Consider the following 16,551-nt stretch of genomic DNA (forward strand, 5'->3'; position numbering starts at 1 on the left):
GAAAATTTTTATGATATCATTTTTAATCTAATATAAATGACTTATGTTGGAAAAGATGGTTCTATCTTTGGAAAATCCTCTCAGGATATTGATTTATCAAATTATTATACAAAGGCACAGGCTGAACGACAAAAATATAGTGTAAGTAAAAATATTAATATGAAGAATACTTATAAATTAATCAATTATCCAAACCCTACAGATGCGAATGACTTAATTAGATTTAGTGATTTATCACAATATATATTTTTAAAGAAAACAGCATGTTTTGTTAAACAAGTAAAATTTACAACCACAACACCTGGTTATACTGACCATTTCCTCATTGAATTTAACTACCTGCTTACAATTGAATTTTATAAAGAAGGACATATAGTTAATATGCGAATTAATAAATGGGGGTATGATATGCCTGATGTAGGGTATAATTGGTCTTTTTCAATAAACATAGAAGACCTACATGATTTGAATCAGTCTCGTAAAGAAGAATATTATCCACTTGGTGAGGATAAGGATTTATGTGGAAGTACAATTAATAAACAACAAATACATGGTTTTAAGAAAAGAAAAATATATGATAGTATAGCGATGGTTAGCATGACAAAGAAGGAAGGTAATGAGATAAGGATAGAAAGCCGAGGAATACAAACCGATTTGGTAGTGGGAAGATGGGGTGGTATTACCTGTCATAATATTAATCTCACATATATTTCTGATACATAAATGGCAGGAAGAAGACTACAAGAGAATTATAATTTTTGTATTCAAGGATACCTACAAGAAAAGGGTGCTCAGTATTACATACCTTATGATTTGGAGCATATACATGGGAATTTTGTCATAAAAAACTGGCCTTATACTGATATTGTTAAACCCACAAATAGAGACTTGTTTAAATTATTAAATAAAAATGAACTTCTCAAAGTTATGAAATATAAAACTCTTTTAGAAATCGTCAACAAATCTTATTGGTATCCTATTATGAGAAAAATAAATTATTGATACAAGAATATCTCAAAATCCAGATGAGTATATGTATAATATTCTTTGGGGTTCAAACTCAAGGGTAGCAAGGGATGAGGAAGGAGTTGAAGAAGAGGAGGAAAGAGAGAAAAAGGAGAAGGAGCAAAGGGAGAAAAAGGAGAAGGAGGAAAGGGAGAAAAAGAAGGAGGAAAGAGCGAAAAAGGAGGAGGAAGGGGAGAAAAAGAAAAAGGAGGAAAGGGAGAAAAAGGAGGAGGAAAGGGAGAAAAAGGAGAGGGAGGAAAGGGAGAAAAGAGAGAAGGAAGAGAGGGAGGAAAGGGAGAAAAGAGAGAAGGAGGAGAGGGAGCAAAGAGAGAGGGAGGAAAAAGATGGAAATCAGTGAGATTAATAAAAGATTGAAGGTATTACAGCAAATAAATCAAACTCAACGCACTGAGGAGGAAAATAAAGAAATGAGAAGTCTAATGAAAATATTATTTTCAAGAATAACGACGTCAATGTCTTCAGTTTCAGGGAGGAGATTTAAACGAGAAAGTGGGGATAAAGAAGAAGAAGAAGGAAAAGATTATGTGGTTGATGATGTCGGTGTAATTGACTTCAGTTAGTTTTATTTATAAATAAATGGAGGAGAGAGTGAAGGCATTCCTTAGGATTCTTTATGTTTTAAAAATAAAGATTGAAATGTATATGTTAAAAACCAAAAAGGTTTTGATAGTCGGAATTTTTCTGATAAATAAATATGAGTTATTGTCTCAAATGTAAAAAGAAAACTAAATCTAAAAATATCTCTTATGTTAAAGCTAAAAATAATAGAGTTTATCAAAAAGGAATATGTCAAGTGTGTGGCTCCAAAAAGTGCCAATTCATCTCTCCTAAAAGAGGAGGAGACATACAAAAGTTTCTGTCAGGAAGTAAATTTACAACAACTGGAATTCCAGGGTAATTACACCTTCCAGGGTATTCTTTCTGTAGTCCAGGAACAAACCTGGATAAAAGATTAGATGAGGCTGACAATCCTAAACCTTGGTCTAAACCTACAAATAGGGTTGACGAAGTGTGTATGAAGCATGATATTGCTTGTGGGAAAACCACTACGTTGACTGAAAAACATAAAGCCGACAGAGAAATGTTGTATAATTTGTCTTTGATACAAAATCCAACGTTGAGAGAGAAAGTTGATAGGTTTATTGTGAGAAATTTGATAAATGCTAAATTGAAACTTGGTCTTGGTTATTCCTCAAAAAACTATTAGGCTCTAATGATGTCATCAAGACTGAGGAGCTTTTGGCTGAAGAATTACACAAACCTATAATCACCAAGTTTAAAAGAAGGAAGGTTTAGTCCAAAGACACTGACCACATATGGTCTGCTGATTTAATCGAACTAAATAATGATAAGGGATACAGGTATGCTTTAACCGTTATTGATTTGAGGAGTAGATTTGCTTGGGTTGTTCCCTTAAAAAATAAAAAGGGTGATACTTTAATGTTAGCCTTCCAACAAATATTTAATAAAAGTCATAGAAAACCAAAGAAGTTATGGACTGATGAGGGAACAGAGTTCTATAACAAAATATTTATGAAATTTCTTCACGGGGAGGATATTAAATTATACAGCACCTTTAATGAAGGAAAGGCAGTTGTTATTGAGCGTTTTAATCGTACTTTTAAAGAAAAATTATATAAAAATTTCACACAACTCGGTTCTCAACAATGGGTGTATTTAATCCAGAATATTGTTGATAATTACAATAATACAGTTCATTCATCAACAAAATCAAAACCATCAGAAACATTTACAAAATTAGAATATGAAAAGCAGATTAATTTGAGAAAGCCCAAGTTCAAAGTTGGTGATATTGTAAGAATATACAAATGGAAAAGCCATTTTGAAAAAGGTTATACACAAAAATGGACTCGTGAATTATTTAAAATCATTGATGTAATGGATACAGTCCCTTGGACTTACAAATTAAATGATATGAATGGGGAAGAAATATTAGGGACATTTTATTCACAAGAATTACAAAAAACAAAGCTAATAATTCATTAAACAACATTTCTATTCACCCCACCCAGATTAGCTAATTTAATTAGTGGTAATAAAAATAAAAATAAATATAAAAAAATCATAAGCCATGCCCACACAGACCCCGCCCACACAGACCCCGCCCACAGACCACACCCATCATCCCCCACCCTCCGTGCACCCCCACCCTTGACCCTTCACCCCCCTCATCCCACCCCCACCTTCCCCACACACAAGGGGAGGGGAGGGGTGGGATGAGGGGGGTGAAGGGTCTTTGGCAGGGGTGCACCTCCCCATTCCCTCCTCCTTTATTCTCTTTTTGTAATTAATAATTAAATAATTGTAAACAAAACAAATTTATATAAATACTATTGGAAACATTAGATTCTTTTTATTATTAAAACATTTTTCTTCTTCTTCCCAAAACAAATCATCAATATCTTCCCAACATAAGTTGAAGGTTGGTTCAGCAGATGTCTTCAGGTTTTGAATCTCTTTCTATTAAAGACAAGAGGGGAGAGATATTTATTTCATATTTACGTTCCATGTCAAAGCGTCTTGAAAAGCGCTATACAAAATAAATGTATTATTATTATTATTATTATTAATATAGGGTCGGATGCCCTTCCTGACACCAACCCTGAATCACCTCTTACGATGCGCAGGGATATGGTGTACCTATTATAAACGGTGAACCACACACACACACGTACACACATGCTTACCTCGAAAAAATCCAGCTTAGCGTCAAGATCGTTGAGTTGAAAATGTAGAGGTTCACAGGTTGGTAGAAAATAACCACTCCTGGGGAGATCAAAATCATCCCACTCAAAATTTTGGTCTTCGAGGTTAATACTGCAAACAAAATAAGGAGAAATTACTATGCTGAAGTAAGCCTGACAAAACATCACACACACGCACACACACACACACACACATTCACAGATATACACACACACACACACATACACACACACACACACATACACACACACACACACAAACACACACAATCTCGTTTTTTTCATTACTGTTCCTCACAATTCGATCTCTCTATTTTATTCACAGACACACACACACACACACACATACACATACACATACACACACACACACACACACACAAAATCTCGTTTTTTTCATTTCTGTTCCTCACAATTCGATCTCTCTATTTTATTCACAGACACACACATACACATACACACACACACACACACACACACACACACACACAATCTTGTTTTTTCATTTCTGTTCCTCACAATTCGATCTCTCTATTTTATTCACAGACACACACACACACACACACACACACACACACACACACACACAATCTCGTTTTTTCATTTCTGTTCCTCACAATTCGATCTCTCTATTTTATTCACAGACACACATGCACACACATACACAAACACACACACACACACACACAATCTCGTTTTTTCATTTCTGTTCCTCACAATTCGATCTCTCTATTTTATTCACAGACACACATGCACACACATACACATACACACACACACACATGCACACACATGCACACACCTCTCGTTTTTTATTTTCTATCATACCTTTCACATGAATTTTCTAAGAACGGTGAAACATTGAATTCATTCTGAGCCCACCATCTCGGAGGTAGGTTATTCAAACCCGTATTCAGTTCGTTGTGGAACTCTTGAGAAACAACTTGAAATTCTGCCAGGATATTTACAATATTTGAATTGCTGCAATGAAGTGGAAAAATAAATTATTAGTTGTATAATTAATCACATACAAAGCTCTCATTAACAGTGTTTAATACCAAATGAACTTACCAATGTCCTGGCGAGTATTCTTCATCAGAGGAAAGACTGGAATAAGACAAGCTCATCTTCGTTCACAATGTTTAAATGTCCCATTCGGAGACCTCTCTTTTTATAATGAACAAAATGTATTTCGGGGAACTGAAGTGCTTGTCAGCTTTTGGAAACTGAGGGCGTGTGTTTGTGAAAAACAGGAAACAAGACAAAGAGAATTCCTTGGAAGTTATCCAAGTGAAACAACGTCATTTCTCAACAGTGAGCTATTAATTAGAAAAGGTTCGAGTGGTATATAAATGGAAAACAAAATGAATGTAAAAAATATCAAATAAGTATAATTGAAAAGGCAACTGGTAAAAAAGTTCACAAAACAAATAAGAGAATTAATTTAAATACTGGTGAGTTGGATGAGACGGTGAGGAGAGTTGTAGGAGAATTAAATTATTTCCCACACATAAACAAATATTTGTAGGGTCGTTGTTTGAGTGGGTCAAAGATGATTCACCAGATGATATTAAGAGTAAAAGGTTAAAAGGTCTATAAGGTCAGAAGAATCACAGGTTCACACAGAAGGACCATTGTTTAAGTGGTCTAATGAATAAGGATAACATGTCAAAAGGTTAGAAGGTTCGTAAAGAACAGGGTGAGAGAAATAGAGGTGCTTAGGGGCAATGAGGGAGGGGAAAAATTAACATGTAAGTGAATGGGGATTTGGGGTGTCCCAGAACCAACATTATTACACTACTAAGGGGAACCCAATTTTTATTTCTTCTGAAAACCATTGACAATCAATCAGTCTAATTTGAAGGGGATTTTATTTTATTTGTGAATCACAAAGTGCCGAAAAAAACCCTAGTGTCGATTTTTGAGTTTGCCAGTGACATCACCATGTGAACTCACTGTGATCCTGCTGGCGAAAGTACATAGAGACAGTGCATTCCGAGCTGCTCAGATTCCAATAATGATTGGGGATGTTGGAGGGGGCGGGTGTGTGGGTTGGTTGTGGGTATTGTTAGCTAGGGTGATGGTTGTTAGGGGATGGTGTGGGGTGGTCGTGAGTATCGTTATTTACGGAGATAGTTGATGGGGGATTGTGTAGTGGTGGTGAGGGGTGGTCGTGGGTATTGTTAGCTGGGGTGATGGTTGTAGGGGGATTATGAGGGCATGGTGGAGGGGCAGGGAGGGTGGGGGGGGAAAGAGAGAGTGTAGGTTGGCCGTGGGTACTGTTAGCTAGGGTGATGGTTGATGGTATGTTTATTTGTTTTTTGGAAAATTGGGATGCCTCAAAGCCCAAGGCCACCTAAGTTGAACAGAGAGATGGTGTGGGATGGTCGTGAGTATTGTTAGCTAGGGTGATGGTTGATAGGGGATTATGAAAGGATGGTGGAGGAGAGGAAAGAGAGTGTTGTGGGGTTGTCGTTGGTATTGTTATCTCGGGTGATGGTTGATGAAGGATTTTGAGGAGATGGTGGAAGGGGGAGGAGGGGGGAAGAGGTGAGTGTGGTTTGGTCGTGGGTGTTGTTAGCTCGGGTGACGGTTGATATTTGTTTTTTCTGGAAAATTGAGATGCCTCAAAAACCAAGGCCACCTAAGTTGAACAGATATCCAGCAATATTACCAAAGGAAATAATCAAGAAATGCAAGTCAAATCAGTTGTATCAGCAGAAAATATCCTCCAATAAGAGATGGCAGAAAATGTGTTGTACGCTTGGAACAAGAACGCTCATAGGGTCGCCTGTAGGGCGGATACTCTGCTAGTTCAAATAACGAGCGAACTAATTATTGTGTTTACATATTATAACTAACTAATTATTGTGTTTATATATTATAACTAATTATTATGTTTACATATTATAACTAACTAATTATTGTGTTTACATATTATAACTAACTAATTGTTAAGTTTACATGTTATAACTAATTATTGTGTTTACATATTAAAACTAATTATTATGTTTACATATTATAACTAACTAATTATTGTGTTTACATATTATAACTAACTAATTATTGTGTTTACATATTATAACGAACTAATTATTATGTTTACATATTATAACTAACTAACAATTGTGTTACAATAATAACAAAAAAATATGCACGAAAAATTTGCAAATTTGCGAAATAAAGTTTTAACTTTTCATGTCACTTTTTGTTGAGGAAAACCATTGTAACCATTTTTAAATGATTCGGTAACTTATTTAATCGGTAAATCGTTTTTAAAAATCGGTTAAAACGATATTCATTTATGTTCCAGTTCATTCATTTTAGGTGGTGCAGGATCATAAGAGGACAAAGTGTCATCAAAATAATCCATTTAACACTTTGATATAAGAGGACAATGTGTCATCAAAATAATCCATTTAACACTTTGATATAACTCGATGTTCATCGGACATTTCATAGAAACCCCTAAACCTAACCCTAAAGTGGGTCCAGTACCTAACTAAAACGTTTAGGGAACGTTTTCCTGCAACAATGAAATAATGTTGTAAAACGTTTCCACAATGTTGTTTCAACGTTTTTCACGTTACTCAACAAAATTGCATGAAATACGTTTTCTCCACCTCCACCAACATCTCCCACCCCTGGAATGTTCGCAAAGTTGAGCAGAATGTTTGTAGTTCACAACACATTTATTGGTATAACGTCAGTCCAGTACCTAACTAAAACGTTTGGGCAACGTTTTCCTTCAACATTCAAATAACGTTGATATAAAAACTTCTCCATAACGTTGCTTAAAGGTTAACATGTTTGAAGGTAAAAGTAAAACGTCCTTAAAACATTTATCGAACGTTGTTTTTTTCGTTACCTAATTGCGATGTTCCAGCAACGTTGTGATTACGTTATGTGTTTGCCGGGTAGAGAGCATACCTCCGCCAGGCTGAACAGTTTATGTTTTATATCCCACTGATGGGCCGGATCTGGATTCGGACCTGAACCAAAATCTAATCGGCTTGTTCTTGTCACCTAACCAACTCATCCACCAAGTTTATTCATAACTCGTCCATAACTTTTTTAACTATCATGTTATATATCGATTTTCACCTGATCTCACAATGGTGAAGAATAACTTAGAAATTAAATATTTCTTATAGCCGAATCCATTTTCAGATCTTCACCAAAATAGAATCAATTCTTCCTCGTCAGACACACAAACTGTCCACCAAGTTTCGTCCAAATCCGTCTATAACTTTTTGAGATATCCTGCTGCATGTTTGTTTTGGCCCGATCACTCAATGGTGAAGAATCACTTAAAATTTAAATAATTCTCATGTCCGAATCCATATTCAAATATTCACCAAAATCGAATCAATTCTTGCTCGTCACACACACAACCTGTCCACAAAGATTTGTCCAAATCCGCCCACAACTTTTTGAGATATCCTTCTATGTAACGTCTTTGGCCCTATCTCCCAATGGTGAAGAAGATCTTATATGTTAAATTAATATTATTCGTGCATGTTGTTCGAGTCCTCTCTGGCATCCTTAAAAGCAATAAGTTTCCTGTTTGGAATGAGTTTCAATTTTGTTTGACTGCCAGGAAGACAGAGTAAAAATATTATCTCAATCCTCTCTGCGCACGTGTGATTGGGAGGAATTCAGAGAGGAAGTAGTGTTCAACGGCAGGTTTGACTTCCGATTCATGTTCAAAATATAAGATTCAATTGAAATCAAGTGATTCCTTCATCATAAACTGATAAGACGGATGGACGGACGGACAGACATGGACCAATTGCTAAAACCCACTTTTCGGTTTGTGCGCCTGGGGTAATGACCAGCCTATGGTGGAAAAGAAGTGTAGCCTGAGACTCAGCTTCCTCATGTGAGATTCCAATGACCAATATGTGGCTTCAAAGCTGAAAGAAGGAAAAAACCAATAGAGTTGGAATGTACTTGATTGCTCCTAGTGGATCTGCTCAATTTGCTGCGGCTTTTTCCTAGGCACTGGTGCAACCTTGTTACCCTCGCCAGAGGAGAGGGTATTGCATTTGCGTCCGTTTGTTCCTTGGTAATTTTTTTTTTTTTTCAATATATGTTGCTCACTCCGGTTTGTTTGTGTGTGTGTGTGTGTGTGTGTGTGTGTGTGTGTGTGTGTGTGTGTGTGTGTGTGTGTGTGTGTGTGTGTGTTTGTCTGTCTGTCTGTCCGCTCACTTATACTTGCCTACAGGACACAATTTTAAACCGATCTTCAGAAAACTTCACCAAATGGTAGAGTTCGTGGTCCGACAAAATCCTATATATTTTTGGGGTCCAGAGGTCAAAAGGTCAACATAGGCCAAAGGTCAACCACTTTTTTCAAATTTCTAAAATTCTCAATTTTCATCCGATTGATGTGAAATTTGAATAGGATATACGTATCGGCAAAGTGAATTCAACCACCAACTATTTTTGAGATCACAATAGGCCAAAAGGTCAACATAGGCCAAAGGTCAACAACCAGTTCAAATTTCTTAAATCCTCAATTTTCATCCGATTGACTTGAAATTTGAATAGGATATACATATCGGCGAACTGAATTCAACCACCAACTATTTTTGAGATCAACATAGGCCAAAAGGTCAACATAGGCCAAAAGGTCGACATAGGCCAAAGGTCAACCACTTTTTTCAAATTTCTAAAATCCTCAATTTTCATCCGATTGACTTGAAATTTGAATAGGATTTACATATCGGCACACTGAATTCAACCACCAACTATTTTTGAGATCAGCGTTGGCCAAAAGGTCAACGTAGGCCAAAGGTCAATCCACCTTTTTCAAATTTCTGAAATCCTCAATTTTCATCCGATTGACTTGAAATTTGAAAATGATTTACATATCGGCGAACTGAATTCAACCACCAACTATTTTTGAGATCAACATAGGCCAAAAGGTCAACATAGGCCAAATGTCAACCACTTTTTTGAAGTTTTAAAATCCTTAATTTTCATCCGATTGACTTGAAATTTGAATAGGATTTTCATACCAGCGAACTGAATTCAACCACCAACTACTTTTGAGATCAGCATCGGCCAAGAGGTCAACGTAGGCCAAAGGTCAACCACTTTTGTTGGAATTTCTAAAATCCTCAATTTTCATTCAATTGACTTGAAATTTGAAGAGGATTTACATGTTGGCGAACTGAATTCAACCACCAACTATTGATGAGATCAACATCGGCCAAAAGGTCAACATAGGCCAAAGGTCAACAACAATTTCAAATTTCTAAAATCCTCAATTTTCATCCGATTCACTTGAAATTTGAATGGGATTTACATATCAGCAAACTAAATTCAGTCACCAACTATTTTGGGGTTCAACATAGGTCAAAGGTCAACAACAATTTCAAATTTCTAATATTCTCAATTTTCATTTGATTCAATTGTAATTTGAATGCGATTTACCTATCAGTTAACTGAATTCAACCAACAACTATTTTTGAGATCAGCATAGGCCAAAAGGTCAAAATAGGCAAAAGGTCAACCACTTTTTTCAAATTTCTAAATGCCTCAATTTTCATCCGATTGACTTGAAATTTGAATTGGATTTTCATGTCAGCTAACTGAATTCAACCACCAATTACATAAGAGGTCAAAAGGATGCTCTACTGAGTGCCATTCTGCTTTGTTCTCTTTTGCCAAGTGTCGCTCTATGAGCAATTTTTCATTTGTCTGTTTGTCTGTCTGTCTGTCCGCACAGAATAAATATTATTTTCTCTGCAACCGTTGGTCCGATTGACAGGAAATTTTCACCATAGGTGCAACTCCACCTGTAGAATTTTATAAATGATAATTATGACGTCATAGGTCACGTGGTTTAGCCGCCATCTTGGAAAAAACCGAAAATTTTTGCATTTCTATATCTCCAAAAGTGCTGAATAGAAAAAATTGAGACATGGCTCATTGTAAAGAACTCTCCATGGGGAATAAAATGTGTTAATGATGATGTCATAGGTGCCTCTTATGACTTCATAATTCGACAAGTACAAAACTTCATCCAATCAAGATTAAATTTCTTGAGCGCCATGTCGGCATTAACTGGTGGAGGAAAAAAATAATGATGACGTCATCGGTCACGTGGTTCGGCCGCCATCTTGGAAAAACCGAAAAACGTTGCACCTCTATCTCCAAAAGGGCTGAAGAGAAAAAATTGAGACATGGCTCATTGTAAAGAACTCTCCATGGGGAATAAAATATGTTAATGATGACGTCATAGGTGCCTCCATTATGACGTCATAATTCGACAAGTATAAAACTTCATCCGATCAGATTAAATTTCTTGAGCATAGTCCAGGAATAAATTAGTTTAGAAAAAAAAATGACGTCATCGGTCACGTGGTTCGGCCGCCATATTTGTTTTAACACAAAAGCCTTTAAAAACCACTGAAAATACATCCTGGCGAGGGTTTGCAATCTCTGATTGCTCTTTTTCTTGTTCGTACTGTAAGGTGAACATTATAGTTTTGTTTTGCAAGTCATCGTTATACATACGTGTGGACAACAATAACTACAATCTTGCAACCTAGAGAAGGCCCTGGAATAAGCAGAGATAGACCAAAGATCATTAGAGAGATTAAATAAAAAAACCTACTGGAGTACAACGCTGAAAACTGTATCAACTAGAATACAATGAACCATGTTGATGGAAGTCTTCATTCTGCAGTCTTCGAAATAGGCTGCTCAGGTCAAGTCATCACAGGACTCCAAGGTTCTTTTGTGGGGCTGTCTCGTACTTCTCAAGCAGTTTTCTGGTTCGGTAACCACAGTTGTGCACATGCAGAGAAAAATAATGATACAATGTAATTTGACAAAAGAATAAGTGCAGATAAACACAATTAATAAAAGTATGGAGGTTTGCAGGAACTTGGGAGAGGGGTGGGGGGATGTGGAGAGGGGTTGGGAGAACATGGAGAAGGGTTGAGAAAACATGGAGAGGGGTTGGGAGAACATGGAGAGGGGTTGGGAGAACATGGAGAGGGGTTGGGAGAACATGGAGAGGGGTTGGGAGAACATGGAGAGGGGTTGGGAGAACATGGAGAGGGGTTGGAAGAACATGGAGAGGGGTTGGGAAAACATGGAGAGGGGTTGGGAGAACATGGAGAGAGGTTGGGAGAACATGGAGAGGGGTTGGGAGAACATGGAGGGGGGTTGGAAAAACATGGAAAAGGGGTTGGAAAAACATGGAAAAGGGGATGGAGAGTGTGGAAAGGGGAAGCTGAGAAAGGTGGGGCTGAGAGGGGGTTGGGTGAGGGAGAAGTTGGGAAGGAGCAGGGCAAGTGAGAAGATTAAAGAGGGTGGGAATAGGGAGAAGATGGTAGGGAAAAGTGGGGTGACGGGAAAATGGGAGAGGAAGTGGGGTGGAGTTAGAGGGAAGAAGAAAAGGGGGCTCGAGGTAGAGGGACATTTAATTGGAGGACACAGACAAGGGGTGGGGTTGAGAGGATGTAGGCATGAAGGAGATGATAAGGGGGGAGGTTCTGACTTAGAGGAGTTTGACACAGTTGACGGATAAGTGCACCAAGTTTGACTAATATCTCTTTAGCCGTTCTCAAGTTTTCGCAGAAATGACAATCTATCACAGATGGACAGCTGGACGCACAACCTGAAAACATAATGCCTCCGGTGACTTCGTCAGCTGGGGGGAAAAACAGGCAGAATTAGTTAATGATTTTTTTGGAGTTAAATGGACTTTTATTTTGAAGTGAAGAGGGAGCTGAGGAGCTTGGAAAGACAACACTCAAGAAAAAGAAAGCCATATCAGGGAAGTGTCAAAGCAGTTCAGACAGATTTGGCATGCTCACTAGCTGAGGCCTTGGGGGCAGCGAGAAGGCAGGGGGCAGGAAGGGAGTGTGGGGAGTAAGCCAGCCACTCACAAGGACAGATTTGATAATTCACCACAACACGGTACGGTAAAACACAGAAAATTGGATGGAAACACAATTAACACAAGAACAGCACTCAGTAGAGAGCATACCTCCACCTGGTTGGCCATATCACTCAATTGTGAAGAATCACTAAAAATTCTACGAGCTGGATCCGAAACCGGATCTTCACCAAAATTGAATCGATTCTTCCTCGTCACACACACAACCTGTCCAACAAGTTTCGTCCAAATCCATCCATAATGTTTTGAGATATCCTGCCATGTATCATTTTGGCCCTTTCTCCCAATGGTGAAGAATCACTTAAAAAATTAAATAATCCTCAAATGCGAATCCATATTCAGATCTTCACCAAAATATAATCGAATCATCCTTGTCACACCCCCAACATCTTCACCAAGTTTCGTCCGAATCGGTCCACAACCTTTTGAGATATCCTACTATGTATCGTTTTTGGCCCTATCTCCCAATGGTAAAAAATCACTTCAAAAATTATACGAGCCGGATCCGAATCCGGATAATTTCGTTCGTGTCACATACGCCACCTCTCTGCCAAATTGCGTCCAAATCCGTCCACAACTTTTTGAGATATTGTGTTCACAAACAAACGGACAGACAGAGGTGAAAACATAACCTCCACCCTTGGTGGAGGAGGTAAAAATGGATAAAGTGATAAAAGAAAGACGAGATGGATTTAGTCCAGAAAACTTGGCTTTAGTGAACTGCGAGGAGGAACATATGAGCCAACATCCAACATGCTCAGACTCAGAATCGGAAATGATTCTATTGTTTATAGTTTACACTAAAACACTCCACTGTTACACATGCTCAGCACACTCGGCTCGAGAACATCAGAGCAAAGAGATCGATAAGCTGGCAAAGTGTTAACACCAACAATGTCGGCTTCTCTTTGCTTCCCATGGTGGTTGACATACCTTGATCAAGGTCCTGTTGATTTCATCAGTTGTTATCCCAATCCACTGATGCTCGCCTTCACCTCAAAGTTCTTAATTTTCCAGATTATAGGACATCTGTAAGGATTAGGGACAATGGCAGCATTTGCTCATCGTTTTCATTTCATATACAATGTGCACTAATAATTATCATTTGATAATTTTTTGGCTTGTTGAAAAAAATTTGCATAAAATGCCGCTCTCACCTGGATCGTAGCTGCACTGTTGTGCTCCCTTAAGTATTTTAGTACCTGGTATGTCCATGGTATCCTGTTTGTATTATTTGACATTTGCATTTTCCTAGCGTTCGATGGATTTTCTCTCGATCAAACTTACCTTCTTCAAACTTACCTGTCATCAGGTAGACAACCGTTGACTACCTGATGGTGCGTAGGCGAGATAGGGGGCACCTCCGCGACACAAAGGTGATCCCGGGGGATGAGGCTGTTTCACAGCACCACTTGGTTGTCTGCGACATAAGGGTGAAAGGTGCGAGGAGAGCTCGGCGGGTGAAGTACCAACCGAGAATGAAGGTGTGGAGGTTGAAAGAGGTGACAGTAAGGGAGGCATTAAAAGAGAGGCTGAGTAGGGTAGAGGATGATGTGGTTGAGCTTGAAAGTGGTTGGATGTCAATGAAAGGTAGTCTGTTGGGAGCCATTGGTGAGGTATGTGGATGGACAAAAGGACCACCGAGGCACTCAGAAACATGGTGGTGGGATGATGAAGTTGGAAAGAGGATTGACGAGAAGAGGAAGAAGTTGTTTCTTGGGTTTGTTGATCTGGAGAAAGCATTCGAAAGGGTTCCACGCAAAGTATTGACATGGGCATTGAGGAAGTTAGGAGTGGAGGAATGGTTGATCAGAGTCGTGATGGCAATGTACAAAAGAGCGCGCACAGCTGTAAGGACGAAGGACGGGAACAGTGGTGAGTTTGAGGTGAAGGTGGGAGTGCATCAGGGGTCGGTACTAAGTCCACTACTATTTGTAGCTGTGATGGAGGTGCTGGCTCAGAAGGTAAAGGAGGGTTTACCGTGGGAGTTGTTGTATGCAGATGATCTGGTGTTGATTGCGGAAAGTATGGATGGACTGAAGGAAAAGATGAACTAGTGGAAGGAATGTATGGAGACAAAAGGTCTGAAGGTGAATATAGGAAAGACGAAGGTGATGGCAAGTGGTAAAGCATGTGGTGAGGTGGAAAGAGCTGGGAAGTGGCCCTGTGCTGTGTGTAGGAAGGGTGTCGGAGTGAACTCCATTCAATGTACAATGTGCGCTGAGTGGGTTCATCAAAAATGTAGTGGTCTGAGAGGGTTATTAACCAGTGTGGCAGCTACATTCAAATGTAAGGTGTGCACAAAGGGAGCTGCAGATGGAGGAAATGTTGAGTTGGATCTTGGAGACGGCGTGAAGCTGGAAGGTGTGAAAACATTTTGCTACCTCGGAGACGTGCTGAATGGAGAAGGTGGATCAGACTCGGCAACGGTTGCTCGAGTGAGATGTGCATGGAAGAAGTTTCGGGAACTGAGTGGCGTGCTGATGAGGAGGGGAGTGTCGTTGAAGCTGAAGGGAAAGGTGTATGCTGCATGTGTGAGAAGTGTTATGATTTATGGGAGCGAGACATGGGTCATGAATGTAGAGCAGCAACGAAGGCTGGAAAGGGTGGAAATGCGAATGGTTCGGTGGATGTGCGGAGTATCTTTGAGAGAGAGGAAGACAAATGATGAATTGCGAAAGATGATGGGAATAGTGCCTGTGATTGATGCTGTGAAGGGGAACAGGTTGAGATGGTTTGGTCATGTGTTGAGGAAGGATGAAAGTGACTGGTTGAGAAGAGTGATGGAAATGAATGTAGAAGGAAGTAGAGGACGGGGAAGACCGAGAAAGACTTGGCTAAAGATGGTGGAAGAAGAAATGCGGGCAAGGGGGTTAACAAGGAGAGATGCAGAAAATAGGGCAAAATGGAGAAGATTGTCATGGGGGCCGCAAGGCTAGCCCCGCTCTAGCAGGGAAAATGGCCTTAAAATGCATGTTGTTGTTGTTGTTGTCTTCATCATAAACTGATAAGACGGATGGATGGACGGTCAGACATGGACCAAATGCTAAAACCCACTTTTCGGTTTGTGTGCCTGGGGTAATGACCAGCCTATGGTGGAAAAGAAGTGTAGCCTGAGACTCAGCTTCCTCATGTGAGATTCCAATGACCAATATGTGGCTTCAAAGCTGAAAGAAGCAAAAAACCAATAGAGATGGAATGTACTTGATTGCTCCTAGTGGATCTGCTCAATTTGCTGCGGCTTTTTCCTCGGCACTGGTGCAACCTTGTTCGTACTGTAAGGTGAACATTATACGAGTGGTTTTGTTGTGCAAGTCATCATTACACATATGCGTGGACAACAATAACTACAATCTTGCAACCGAGAGAAGGCCCTGGAATAAGCAGAGGTAGACCAAAGATCATAAGAGAGATGAAATAAAAAAACCCCTGGAGTACAATGGCCGAAAACTGTATCAACGAGAACACAATGAACCATGTTGATGGAAGTCTTCATTCTGCAGCCTTCGAAATAGGCTGCTCAGGTCAAGTCATCACAGTACTCCAAGGTTTTGTTGTGGGGCTGTCTCGTACCTCTCAAACAGTTTTCTGGTGCGGTACCCACAGTAGTGCACCTGTAGAGAGAAATAATGATACAATGTAATTTGACAAAAGAATAAGTGCAGATAAACACAATTAATAAGAGTATGGAGGTTTGTGGGAACTTGGGAGAGGGGTTGGGAGAACATGGAGAGGGGTTGGGAGAACATGGAGAGGGGTTGGGAGAACATGGAGAGGGGTTGGGAGAACATGGAGAGAGGTTGGAAAAACATGGAAAAGGTGTTGGAGAGTATGGAAAGGGGAAGCTGAGAAAGGTGGGGCTGAGAGGTGGTTGGGTGA

The 16,551-nt window shown here is 39.2% G+C and overlaps 1 long non-coding RNA gene across 2 annotated transcripts; it reads right to left on the bottom strand.

Annotated features, from left to right (window-relative positions):
* Positions 1–3,318: 3,318 nt before the first annotated feature.
* LOC137435393 (uncharacterized) lies at positions 3,319–15,017 on the bottom strand. 2 transcript variants are annotated; one of them, XR_013624460.1, is made up of 6 exons: positions 13,606–15,017; positions 11,380–11,536; positions 4,824–4,978; positions 4,581–4,733; positions 3,735–3,864; positions 3,319–3,507 (listed from the first exon to the last, which is right to left on the bottom strand). It is a non-coding gene; the product is annotated as an uncharacterized LOC137435393 (long non-coding RNA). The 2 variants fall into 2 exon arrangements; XR_013624459.1 differs by lacking the exon at positions 13,606–15,017 and having other exon boundaries at positions 11,380–11,556.
* Between the last annotated feature and the right edge of the window lie 1,534 nt (positions 15,018–16,551).

This window comes from Myxine glutinosa, chromosome 9 (genome assembly GCF_964187855.1).
Source record: "Myxine glutinosa chromosome 9, kmMyxGlut1.1, whole genome shotgun sequence".
Lineage (NCBI taxonomy): Eukaryota > Metazoa > Chordata > Myxini > Myxiniformes > Myxinidae > Myxine > Myxine glutinosa.